Here is a 14,245-nt window from a genome sequence, read left to right as displayed (position 1 = left end):
ATTCCAGCAGAGGACCCGATGAGCAAACAAATGAAGAAGATGAATCGAGCAATCAAAGACATTCAAGCCAAAAGTAAGGTCAAGCAGACCCTACAACGACGAGGATTTTTACGATGGCCTAGATGGGGATGATAACCTGAAGAATCTTCCTCGCAAGTTTCTCAAGTTTGACGGGACTGGCAATCCTAAAGCTCACCTAGCGTTTCAAAAAAGACAACAGGACTTTGTTCATCTGTTTTCCCCGCATTCTAGAGGGTGTAGCAGCCAGGTGGTATGCTGATCACATCAATCCTATCGAACTACGAGAGTTCGATAAGGTCATAAATTTGTTTATTGAACGCTTCTTATTCAACACTGAAGCTTCACCTACATTAAATCATCTTTACAACCTGAAGCAAGGTGAGACTGAAAGAGCAGGAGATTTCATTCATAGGTAGAGAAGCACCTGTAATAAGATGAAGGTACCCATTCCAGAGGAGCACGCATTGTAGACAATCCTCAATAATTTCTCTCAGCCCATGAGGAGCCTCATTGCCACTTCTCCAGCAAAATCCTTTATCAAGTTGATTGAGCGAGCCGAATGGTTCGAGGCAGAAATAGAAAATGGACTCTACGAAGGCATGCCTCTGGTCAAGAATATCCAAAACCAGAAGAAGAAGGCGCAGTTCACTGATTCAGTTGATGCCTCCAGCAATAGTCTTGGCAGTAGCAGCAAAGGAAACAAAAACAACAGTGGCAGTGACCCGAGAATAGATCAGAACAAGGGGCAAAAGGAAAGATCCTATAAGAACAATGACAAACCATTTCCAATTGGCCTCCAGCAAAAGGGTGATCTTCAAGAGAAGCCCAAGTACATCAAGTGGGAGAAAGATCGAGTCTTCACTCCATTAGACGAAACTTTGGAAGCAGTTCTAGAATACCTGTTAAAACATGAGATGATCAAACTCCCTAAATAGCAGATCCTCCCGTAATCTTAGAAAAATTCAAAGACCAATTCTGCAAGTACCATAGGGCAACAGGACACGACACAGAACACTGCTTTGTCCTCAAGCATATGATACAAGACTACATTGATAGAAGTGAGCTGGTGGAGGACGGGGAAGAAGAACGCCCAGCAGTCCTGACAGAACCATTTCCAGACCACTCGAAGAATTGATAAAGCCAAAGTTTTCTGCTTTTATCTCTTTTTGTTAGTCATCTTGTAGGGGCAAGTCAGCCCAGTCTTTTTTAATCCTTTCCTTTTGAAGTTCTTGTAAATATTTAGTTTTGTTATCGAACCTTTGCTTATCAATGAAATGTCAATTTTCTTTATATCTTTTTACTTTCTTCTTTTGCCATGTTGGGGCATTTAAAATTCCTGTTCTTTTCAGAATGCGAGACAATCCTAACAACATTCATGAGAGAAATGATATTACCTATGAGGGTTTTTCAAAAATCATGAAATTTTGAAAGTCTTTGTTATGATAACCAAAGAGTTCAAATATTCTTTGGTCCAACCTTCTTCAAAAATCAAACCCTTGTGTTAATTGAATTTTCCAAAAATGGGTTTCGAACCATTATCAACCCTCGTGTTGATCATGTTTTTTAAAAAATGGGTTTCGAACCATTATCAACCCTCGTGTTGATCAAATTTCCCAAAAATGGGTTTCGAACTAGCATCAACCATCGTGTTGATCTTATTTTCCAAAAATTGGTTCCAAAACATTATATTCAAAGATCAACCCTTGTGTTGGTCTGGTCTTCCAAGATTGGTTTCAAAACATTATATTCAAAGATCAACCCTTGTGTTGGTCTTATCTTCCAAAATGGGTTTCAAATCATCATATTCAAAGACCAACCCTTGTATTGGTCTTATCTTCCAAGATTGGTTTTAAAACATTATATTCAAAAATCAACCCTTGTGTTGATCTTATTATCAGTTTCGAACTGTTATTTTCAAGAATCAGATCTATTGTTGATCTTCTTTTTCAAAAAATAGGTTTTCAAACCATTACCTTAAAAAAATTGACCCTCATGATGATCTCTCATGTTTGATTTAAAGGATCAGATCTCGCGTTGATCATTCTTCTTGCGGTTAGTCTTCTTCCCAAAAAAATGATTTCACTTGTCTTTCAAAAATGAACATTTTTCCTTCACATTGAAGATCCCATATGCAGGCAGGATCAGACAAACTCGTTTTCACAAATCTTATAAATTTTCAGTTAAATCTTGTTATCTTTATCAGTTTCATTCATTTTATTCATATTTCTATCAAGTTTACATCAATTTTATCAAATTTTATCAAGTTTTATCAAATTTTCCTCAATTTTATCAAATCTTTACCCTTTCAGGTTAAGGGATAAACCCGACCCTCGTTGTCCGAGGTGCTCCCATTCAGAATAAGGGATAATCATGAGACCCCTCGTAGGAGCAATAATGCTACCCACGAGAATTCTTTTACAAACACAAGTTTCCTCAATCTTTATTTTCTAAATTTATATCAATTTCTCTTCATTAATTTTTCTTGAATTCTAGTCTTTTCCCATTCAGAATAAGGGATAATCCTGAAACCCCTCACAGAAGCAACAATGGTATCTGTGAGAATTCTTTTCAAAAACAATTTTTTTCATAAACCTATTCAATTTTCTCCACTTTTTTAAATTTTATTCTTCTCCCACTCAGGATATGGGATGATTTTGAGATCACTCATAGGAGCAACAATGTTACTTGTGAGAATTCTTTTGCAAAATAAATTTTCATCAATTCCCTCAAATTTTCTTTATTTTTTGTCAATCTTTAAATAAAATTCTATCGCCTTCTATCCTCTCAAATTTTATTCTTTCTTTTCTCCGTTCAGGATAGGGGGTTAATCCTGAAAAATTAGACCACATACAGCTAAATCTGCTGGTCCATCTAAATCATAAATCATAAATCACAAATCATAAATCTTGTCATATCCCTTCTAAATTCAAGTCTCAGGTTACCCCTTCACAAAATCTTCTATTTCCTCTTCAGGTTAAGGGATAAAACCTGAATCATTTTCTCTAAATTCTCATCAAATGTCTATTCTATGTTTCCCTTTCAGGATAAGGGATAATCTTGAAACCCCGACAATCATTCCTGCTTCGATGCCGGTCTCTTTCTTGACTCTCAGTTGAAAAATCCAGTCCCTGCACTGCTATCCAATAAAATTGTCAAAATAATGATCAAAGTCCATTTTGAGGAACCCAGTCCTCGCACTGGCTATCTCTCAAAAAATTTCAAATCTAAAGACCAAGTTCATTTGAAAAACCCCGTCCTCGCACGGGTTACCTCTCAAAATCTTCAAATCTAAAGATCAAGTTCATTCGCAAGACTCAGTCCCTGTACTGGTTGTCTCTCAGAAAGTCTCAATCTTAGATCAAATCATTAAATCAAAGGTCGTTAAATAAAAAGTCTCAGCTACTTCGTTGGTCGTTAAATGAAATGTCCCAGTTTTCACTGGTCGTTAAATGAAAAGTCTCAACTACTTCGCTGGTCGTTAAATGAAATGTCCTAGTTTTCACTGGTCGTTAAATGAAAAGTCCCAGCTACTTCGCTGGTCGTTAAATGAAATGTCCCAATTTTCACTGGTCGTTAAATGAAAGGTCCCAGCTACTTCGCTGGTCGTTAAATAAAATGTCCCAGTTTTCACTGATTATTAAATGAAAACTCCCAGCTACTTCGTTGGTCGTTAAATGAAATGTCCCAGTTTTCACTGGTCATTAAACGAAAAGTCCCAGCTACTTCGCAAGTCATTAAATGAAAGATTCCAGCTCCTTTGCTGGTCGTTAAATGAAATGTCCCAGTTTTCACTGGTCGTTAAATGAAAGGTTCCAGCTCCTTCGTTGGTCGTTAAATGAAAGGTTCTAGCTTCTTCGCTGGTCATTAAATGAAAGGTCCCAGTTTTCACTGGTCGTTAAATGAAAGGTTCCAGCTTCTTCGCTGGTCATTAAATGAAATGTCCTAGTTTTAACTAGTCGTTAAATGAAAAGTTCCAGCTCCTTCGCAGGTCGTTAAATGAAAGGTCCCAGTTTTCACTGGTCGTTAAATGAAAGGTTCCAGCTTCATCGTTGGTCGTTAAATGAGAGGTCCCGGTTTTCACTGGTCGTTAAATTAAAGGCTCCAATCGTCACTCGTCGTTAAATAAAAAATCCCAGCTCCTTCGCTGGCCGTTAAATAAAAGGACTCAGTTTTTACTGATCAGAATTCCCAAAATCATAAATGCAACTCAAGGTCTCATCAAAATCTATATTGAGTGAATATTTCATAAAGAATTTGTGAAAACTTTGCCAATTTGCTGAAAATATTTGTTGATTCCAATATTCTTACTGCACAAAAGAATCACCTCAGATTATCTCTAGTATTTCTTCTAAAAGGGTGAAACCTTTTGCGAAAAAGCGATAAAATTCAGAACTTTTTCCCTGTTGATCAACCAAAAGGATGAAAGAAATATCCTCGGTATGATTAGCTAAAGAAATATTCAATGATGTTGAAAAGTCAGAAGCGAATTGATATTGATCATGGCTATGGCGCATGTTTAAAGATGACTTTCTGGCAATTAGGCAGTGGAAATATCTTAAGCTATAAAAGAATCCACTCAACCCATATCTTCTCATCCAGTTAAGCTGCAATCAAATATCTGCAAAAGGGATCTCTCAATTGTCATCAAGATGAAGACGAATATGCGAGCAGACCCCCGGGGCCAAAGAAGATTTGGATCAACTCCCAAATGAAGGAGTTTGTGAAGGATCCTTCCATGGAAAGTTCAGATCACCATCGAGATGAAGGCGAGTGTGATGAACCTATCGACAAACCCTAAAAGCTATTCGATTTCTGCTATCATCTAAAGACCTTTTGAGCCAATATCATCAATATAATTCCTGAGATGAATGAAGGATCGAAACATCTCCAAGATGAAGAAGTTTGTGACATACCCTTCCTTGAAAAAGGGAGAAAAGTCAGAACACATCCAAATGAAGGATGATGTAGAATGCCCAAGAAAGCTCAATGACTCAAAAGAGTGCAAAAAAGATTATCATGGGAAAACACCTAGATATCAAACTGCCAAAATTGCCAAAAGTCATCTTTTTCTTATGCGAAATTCTTTTATCAATATCTTTTCACTACTTGCTTTTATGAAATTAAGAATATTTCTTCTCTTCTCATATCAGGGAGATGGATAGCTTCGTTGAAGAAAATCATCAGCGCTAAAATTTTGAGTTTGACTCTTAAGACCGAGGAGTTAACCTCATTGGAGGAAATACTCTAGGTAAAAGAGGAAATGTCTTTTGCACACACGTGCACATTTTCAAGCGTTTGAGTCAACTATAATTTTATCTTATTGGCAAAATTTTCTAGCTATTCCAAGAATGAAATAAATATTCAATATCCATTTTGATGCAACCTAGCATTGTTTATATCATCCAGAAGAGTCACCTCATTCAGTTGAAATATCTCTCCTGTCCCATCACGGTTTCGAAAATTTCGTATGATTGTTCCCACTCAGGTTAAGGCTCAAACTTGTACCTTCTGCGAGAGGTCATCCATTTCAGAAGCTGATTTTAGTCTCAGCAATGAGACACCCAAGGTCATCCCTTTTCCAGGCTTTAGGGAACCCCAATTTCCTCCTTTTGCAAACCCCTTTCAGATTTGTTCATCCAAACTTCAAAGGTCCCATCATGGTGTCTTCATTCGAGGATTCCATTTGGTCGTCCCCTTCAGGTTAAGGGTTAAGCCTGAACCTCGCGCCACGAGGTATCTTCCTTTTTTAGGTTTGGGTTAAACCTGAGTCTCGTTCTAATGAGGTTCTTCGTTTTGACGAGATGTTTTCTTCCAGTACCATCATGGTTCTTCCCATCAAGGAAACCATGCTTTGCATATCCATCCAAGAAAGGATTTTACTTGAGCTTTGTCTCACGAGGCATTCTCTTAAAAATGTCCCATCGAGGTCCACTCATATATTCCTTTTCACATTCAATTCGTCTTCAGGTATATTCGTCCCATCCAGGTTAAGGGTTGAATCTGAGTCATTCCAAAAAGTTGATCTTGTCTCACCCATAAGACTTGATCCAAATTCTTATCTTTCATCATTTCGGGATCTTCGCCCAAAAGTCCCATCACGATTTCCTCATTTCTATTATTCAGTCATATCATTTTCGAGGATTTCATCTCCCCCAAGCCATTCTGCATAAGGTTTTAAGCCTGAAAAGCCATGTCTTTCAAATAAATTCTTCCACACCCAGTTCAGATCTGCTGACTGGGGCATTTTCAAAATTTGGAGTGTTATCTTTGCCACTAAGCTCAGCCTTTTGCCAGCTTAGTAGCAAAGAGGGGCATTTGTGAACACCCCAAAAGTTTCAAAACCTTTTAAATAATCCCCTTTTGCCCCTGATTTCATTTTTTTGAGCAATTGAGTCACTTTTAAATCTAAATTCCAGTTCATTTCTCAAGTTTTACTGAAATTAAATTTACTTTATAAATCTGACTTGATTTCGGATTCAGATCCATTGTCAAGATCCAAATCTGAGCCTCGTTGTCCAACTTTTAAATTAAAATTACAGAAAATTCCAAAAATAGTTTTTAAATAGCTCGGACAGTCCATCCAACATTCGTTTGGATCCATCACGTTGTATTTCTCGATTCGAGTTTCAAAACTCGAACATTTTCTCAAAACCTGGATCCAAACCCATTTTCTGAAGAAATTTTCCCAAGATACCATGATTTTTTTTCACAAAAACCTTTCTTTTGTAAATATTTTGAAATTTTGAAAATATAGTTTAAATTTCTTAGTTTTCAGAGTTTTTTTTTCTTCAAAAATACAAAAAAAATATAGAAAATGTCAAGAAAAAAACAAAAAAATAAGAAAATAGAAAAAGAAGAACACATAAATAGCCTTTTAAAAACACCTTTTTGAAAATCAAGTTTATGAAAACACTCTTTAGAAAAATTTTGTTAAAACACCTGTTTTTGGAAAATTTGATAAAAATATGGGAACCCGATCTGAAAGGGGCCTAACGGCCACTTCCTATAAAATCGACTCTCAGGCGGTCGATAGAGGCATCCGTCTTCACCCCTCCTGACTTATTTCTTCTTCCCCTCTTATTCATTCTTCCTTCTCTTCCTCTTCAGCAAAAAGGGGGGGGTCTTCACAGTACGAAGAGAGGAAAGGCTTCCTCTTCTTCTTCAAGACATCTGCAGCACTACAGGGCGTCGTAATTCCATTTGGAATTAAAGATCAATAAACCAAGTTTCTGCAGAGCCAAGCTGCATCCAGAGAGAGAGCCTCCCTCTCTTTCCAATCCCTACAAGACTGAGGTAAGTCATCATCTCTCTTCTCTTTCATCAATTATTCATAAGTTATTTTGATTTGTACGGATTTTAATGCACATTCATAGTTAGATTTTTTTTTCTGTCTTCATTTTGATGATCCGTTATATGTAACTCTCTATTTGCATTTTCTTTGATTTCCAGAGTTTACTTCCATGAATTTCTGATTTTGTTGAACCACTTTCCTTATATGTTGATGATCAACGATGCCTTGCAATGGCATCGTTGATTCGTCTAATTTCGATTTCGTTTTCACATTTATTTTACTCTTTTCCTTTTTTTTCCTCTGGTTTTGCTTTTGATTTTCTAATTTTGCCCCATTAACGCATCTGTTGTAGTGTTGGTCTGCCTATGGCATCACCAACCTGCACATTACAATACCAATGGAGTTTTTACTCTGACATCGCTTTTCTCTTTGATTTATTCAATTTTCTTTGATTTATTCATGCTCCAATTAAACGGATAAGCCCTTCATCTAGATGGTTTTGTTAGCTTTACTTTTGGTTATAGCGTCTCTTTCTTTTCTTTCGTTTCACCTTACAGTCGATCCCCTGTTTTGATTGAATTACCTTTGATTTCTCTTTTATTGCTTCCTGTTTCTCCATTTACTTTTGTTAATATAAGTATAGGAAGTTTAGATCTGATGCTTCTTCAGTGATACATTACTGGCTGCGCCCGATCCTCCCTGAATGTGGTAAAATTTTGTAAAAGGTTCATGAGGGTATCACCCCTTTCACATAGTTGAGGCAGGAATTTTGCTGGTCACACGGTGAGAACGACAATCAGTATGCAGATTATTGCATGTTCTGCAGAAAAACCAGAAGTGCCTCACCAAGAGATCCGCTGCTCTGGTTTATCCTAGATCGCACCATCAATTCCTTATGAAATTAATTTTGATCCATCGGTGAAATCACCCGATGTTAAAATTTCTGTTATGGTGTTTGTGCATCAATCAATTTTCATATCAAAATCCATCCCTGCATCCGATCGGCTAACTAACCTGTTTGAATTTTGAAGGACTAATGTTAGAACTCCACTTGCCGATCAGTTTGAGGTTAATTTGAATGTCTGAAATCAGTTGATTAATGGATTTGCTATTTAAAATCTAGATCTGATATCAGAAATTAGTTTATCTGTTCATTACCAATCTGAAAATTTCTCTTCCATTATTCGTAAATGCTTATTCCTCACTATTAGAAGTTACGATGGATTATCATGACGTTTCATTTCTTTACTGTATAACTGCGTTCTGAGGTTTTGATTCTAAGGCAACAAGTGTTCAGGCTCGTCTTGCTAGGAATCCTACGATCCAAGGTCGTTTGAGGGTTTTTTTTCTCTCTCAGAGCACAAGACGAAGAGAGGGAAAATTCAGGTAAAACAAATGAAAGTTAAAATGCTCTATACATTTATAAAACAGAGTGGCATGCTGTAGCTTCATGGACCTGGGATGCCCAAGATGAAACTTGTGGTAAATGCAGAATGGCGTTTGATGGTTGTTGTCCTGATTGAAAATTTTCTGGTGATGATTGTCCTCTAATATGGGGTGCTTGCAACCATGCATTCCACCTCCATTGCATCTTGAAGTGGGTGAACTCACAGACATCCCAACCACATTGCCCTATGTGTCGCAGAGAGTGGCAATTCAAAGAGTAATTGCTTTACAGTCTGCCTAGTGTTCTAGATGTACTTCTCTGCCGGCTGGACTAAAGTTTGTTGTTTTTCTCACTATTTTGCTTGTTCGTTGGTCAGTCTTTCGGCTCTTCATCTTTCCTTGTTTAAACACTATTTGAGGAATCTGGATGTTTTTCTGATCACTCTTTTTGTATGGCTGAAATTGGGTTTGACATTACAAAAGGCAGTCTTTTTTTCAGAAAACACGATGTGATCAGTGTCACTTGTAATATCATTTGAAATGTTTGGTTTTATAGGTTTAAACAAGTTAATTCTTGTGTTGCTGTTATCGTCACAAAATTTTTCTGTCTTCCCTTCCCTTGCTGGAGAGAGAGGAAAATGTTTTCGCGAGTCAAACTTGACCGGATTTTGGAAATTGTTTTGAAATACTCGCCTTCATTTTTGAAAATAGCAGGAAAATCCGTGGGATGGGGCTCGACCTGTCGGTATGAGGTTCAACCTTTCCTGCCGCCTTTAACAGGGGTAATCAAACCAAGGACCAAAATGTGCTTGACTTAGTGAAATCATCGAAATTGTGTTCTATCCTAAATGCACAGAGAATTCAGGCATGTGCTATGAGATTTTGTAAAATATAAGTTGGAAAAACATGATGAATGCTTAGAAACATTTGGAGTTGAAAAGCATTTCTCAGAAAAAAGATGGAAATCAATCTCTCACTAAACTCAGATGACAGTATTTGGAAATCACCAGAAAGTTTATGAAGATGTGAGAAAATCCTGAGAAAATGGAGAGAATTCTCGAGAAAAGAGGAATATTTGAAAAGGAAAATATTTGTCAGGAAAACTCTGGCTTTGAAAATTTTCTTTGGAAAAGGATTGAAATTCATTGAAAAATTTTCTTTGAGAAGGAAAGTCAAACTTAGGAAATTGAAATCATGAGAGTATTGTCTTTGAAATATCTCAAAATCGTTTTTTTGATTTTGAGAAAGATGGGAAATTCCTTTTGAAAATGAATCTTAAGAAAATAACATTTTCAGGGAAAATCACGGGAAAACTTTGACTTGGGAAATCCAATCTTCGAGAATCTTCATAGTTTCTTGAGGAATCGATTTTCAGAGAATGAAATTTTCTTGAGAAAAGCAGATGATGCCATGATGCAGATGATTCGAATGAATGAATAAATGCACTTTGAAAAGATTTTCTGAGAAGTTTGTTGGAAAATGTGTATTAAGTCAAAATAAATCCTTCACATATTTTGACTGTGGCCATGAACATATTCAGAGTTTAATTGATTTAATTCACAATATTTTGCAAAATTGAAAATATGATGTGCATTTTAAGATAGCCTAAGAGTGTAGGCTCAATGTGACTAGTAGAGAGATGATGGATCTGGGTCTCGTCCATATTCTGACTAGAGCCATAAATATGGACTCCACCGAGTTCATCAACTCTGTAAGAGTTGGTGCACGTGCCATTCATGTTCATCCACAGTGATTTTGAAATAAAATGCATGAACCACATAATCAGGATTTTGCAGGAATTTAAACTATATGAAATGCATCTTAATTTAAGCAGAAAAATATATATTATTCCAAAGTTTACATTTGATTGTTATATTGCTGACAAAAGTAAAAAAAAAAATAATAAAATGGAGCTAAGGAATCAGCATCTTCCAGACATTTCCTGCAAAATGAGAATCAGTACAAGGAATGGATATACAAGATACCCAAGGAAATGGGTATATATATAACATGTACAACAAAATATATAGGTATATATATCTAAATGCTCAAATTTGTGCTAAGTGATATATGCTAATGGAGGTATATAAAAAATAAAATAAAATAAATATCTACATAAATACTCATATATGAAAGCAAGTGTACATGGATGGGTCCATATGTATACATATAAGTATATATATATATATATATATATATATATATATATATATATATATATATATATATATATATATATATATATAGGTATGTGTACATATAATGAGAAAATATACTTAGTAATTGAAATTCCATATGTAATGGGTAAAAATATAAATAAGAAAATACAGGGTCTATACAGTTTCTGTACATGATTTCACAAAGCTATAATTCTCAAATGATAAACGGTTTCTCAACAAAATTTAGCCTGAAGATTCCCTATATATCAATAGAAAAGCATGCCAAAGATGGTCCAGAAATCATGAATGGATATTGATATATCCATTCATGAATATAGCCCATTTTCAAGACTGCATACCTGCAGAAAATGGAATGGGTATGGATACAGGATGCTACTGTAAGTGATAGTTGTCTCAATAGGTGAACTATGACTAAAGTATACAAGTGAAGGGTAGCTATAGATGAGTCTCTTAGTGCCATGAGGTAATATGAACAGGTAGGATAGGGATGCTATGAATGTTTGGCCTACAGGGACAACTTATGTAATATCTGAAATGAGTAATGGAGTTTACATATGCTTCCCAATAACATAGGTGTAAAACAATCAAGACATCTAAATCACTATAAACAGCTGATTTACCAGGAAAATAAGATGAAGTTTCAACCTACCAATATGCAGATTCTAAGATGATTTCCAGCTAAAAAAAAACTATCAATATATCCGAACCAATGAGAAGCTACCGTTATCATCCACTATCTTGAAACACCCCTAAGACACTTTTGAGCAACTAAAGGTCTGCCAAAATATTATTTGAGGAACAATACAACCAACATCAGCCAAAATGAAACTAGAGGGACATCAATCCAACTGATAAAACACACCATTCAAGTAGCTTTTAGCAACATTCAGCTGATAAAAGACAAAATTATTTCTTTCTTATAAGCTATTCTCTAAAAAAAATAATAAAACAGTCACTGCCGTGACCTACAACCAATGAAAATACAAGTAGTCTTAAAAACATGGTTTATTACAGAAGGTTTAAGGGGAAATGAGGTGCAGGAACAAGAGGCGTGCTGTGTTAAAATTTTGAACATGGTGAGAAATATAACATTGTGATGTGCGGAAAATTAATAAAATACAGAATCAAACAGGAAGAAATGAAGTTCGAACATTTTGAAAACAAAGATATCACATCATTATCATGAATACCATCACCTAAAGAGATTGGATTTCTGCAATGAATAAGATATAACCGAGTATCGAGTAGCAAAAAACTAGAAAGTAGAGCTCTTGTATCTTCAAAAATATACCTTGTAGATCCTTGGCTCCAAACGACCTGTTGGCTGCAAAAGAAGGGCGATTCTGCAGCTGCTGGGCTGAAGGAAGATGAGGAACACGCTGGGTTTCCTGTGTCAAACGACCTGTTGGATCTTCTCTGTTGCTGCCTCTTCTGCACCCAATGCACTACAACAGGTCGATTTCCTGTTGATGGGCTAAAGGAGGATGGGAAGGCAATCGACTGGGTCTCCTGCTAGTGGGCTGAAGACAATGGGCAACAACTGCTTGGATTCTCTGCACCAACTTGACACGGTAGACAGCAAGAAGGGTGGTTGATTCTTCTGTTGGGCTGAAGGAAATGGAAGCCTGCTGGATGGTCCTTACACTGTATGGAGGAGATGAAACCCTCAATGTGGAAAGATCTCCACGGCAGAAAAGAGGGCATGCAGATTCGCCTCCTTTCTATTCGACTGAAGGAAAATGGCTCCCCCTCTTGATGAATCCCCTGCGATAAGAACAAAAACTCTCTCAATCGGCCACCTCTTCCCCCTTTTCCATCCAAAACCCCGTCTTTTAAAGAATTTTGAGCCTCCTTTTCAAAAAAAAAACGTGACTCCCTTTCAGAGGTTCCGTTACATCCTTTTGAAAAAAAATTTGAAACTGAAATTTCAATGTCGCCGTTTTCAAAAGGGGCGAGTCTTATGATTTTTAAAAAAAAATTGTTTCATTTGCCTATGTTTTAGGTAAAATGATTTTTTTTTTTGGAATGTTCGGTTGTGGTGTCGTTTAAGGATGAGTGTGATGCTAGTTCAAAGGCGGGTCCCGCTCCATAAAAAGCAGAAGAAATAACTTCTTTTTTGGATTTTTTATAATACGAGATAAACCTTTGTTTGTTTTCAAGAATTTGGAAAAAAATTGGTTTTTCAGGTCAAAAATATGAATAAAGAAAATACAAAAAATTTGTAAAGGAGATTTAAAGTCTTTTTGCAAAAAGTTTTGAGATAAAATCTTTAAAACCAATATCCAAATATCCAGATTGTTTTCCTGAGAAAAACTTTTGTAATTCGGAGTCCTGGGGGTAAAATGGGAAAAATTGGTAATTTTGAAGACCCAGGGTTTTAAAAATCAGTTTTGAAAAGTTTAAAAATCAAATATGGCTTGACAATTTTGAAAATCAGGAGTTCTGGATCTCAAAATGACATGTTGTGCAGTGAAATGATGCAAAGTGTTCATGCAATGCTATGCAAAGACATGTTCTATGAAATGTCCTTCTGAATCTAGAATTGGAAATTCTAACTTCTTGTCAGGAATAGGATTTTGAAAATTTGCAGCTTGAAAATGTTTTTGAACCTAAATATAGAATTTTTGAGGCTCAAGAATGAAATTTTAGACTTTCTGCAAGGTTCAATCTCAGAAAATGACCATTTTGCCCTTCATTGCTTTCGGAGAACTGAAATGTGATGATTGAGGGCAATGTCAAGAAGATGAGTGAAAATTTGGGGTGTTTACAGTTGCAAAAAAAAAAATTGGCTTGGGACAGGACTGTGCATCTAGTTGAATCATTCACTTAGTGACTTGAACACTTGATGACAAATTTATTGATTGAATAAGCACTGCCGACCATTTGCTAGCATCTGGGTCACCAAAACCTGCACTTCTATGCTTCATTGTGTAATTTGCATAATGCGTTTATAATCAAGATCTTTAAACAGGTTCTTCAAGACTCTCTGTGTCTTTATAATTCTTGATTCAGACTTGAGTATCAATCCAAGTTTCTCATTATATTTTTTGGATTTGTTTCTTAGTTGTTTTTTTTTATTACCACAGGTGATTGGCGAACTGATATCTAAATTAATGGATGTGATGCTACCATCTTCCTTCAATCACATTTCCAGCTCTTCAACACCTACCCTACAGTCACCCCATGTTCAAAGTGCTGTAGCCCACCCCATCATCATTGCTCATCCCTTTAGTTACCTGTCATCTTCATCTTGTAACTAGGCTTGGTTCTGCCCTTTTACAAGAAAAGTCATTGAAAATTCAGTTGTTACTAGAAGTTGGTGAAGGTGTTAGGCTTAATAACATTACCTGTGGATTTTCTGCAAAAT

General features: G+C 36.2%; 1 pseudogene; it reads left to right on the top strand.

Annotated features, from left to right (window-relative positions):
• The first annotated feature begins 8,113 nt into the window (after window positions 1–8,113).
• LOC149840263 (anaphase-promoting complex subunit 11 pseudogene) lies at window positions 8,114–9,225 on the top strand (annotated as a pseudogene).
• Window positions 9,226–14,245: the final 5,020 nt, after the last annotated feature.

This window comes from Nuphar pumila, chromosome 4 (assembly GCF_984573655.1).
Source record: "Nuphar pumila chromosome 4, dmNupPumi1.hap1.1, whole genome shotgun sequence".
NCBI classification, from domain to species: Eukaryota; Viridiplantae; Streptophyta; class Magnoliopsida; order Nymphaeales; family Nymphaeaceae; genus Nuphar; species Nuphar pumila.
The sequence above is the reverse complement of the archived record's forward strand: the minus strand, read 5'-3'. Positions and strand labels throughout refer to the sequence as shown.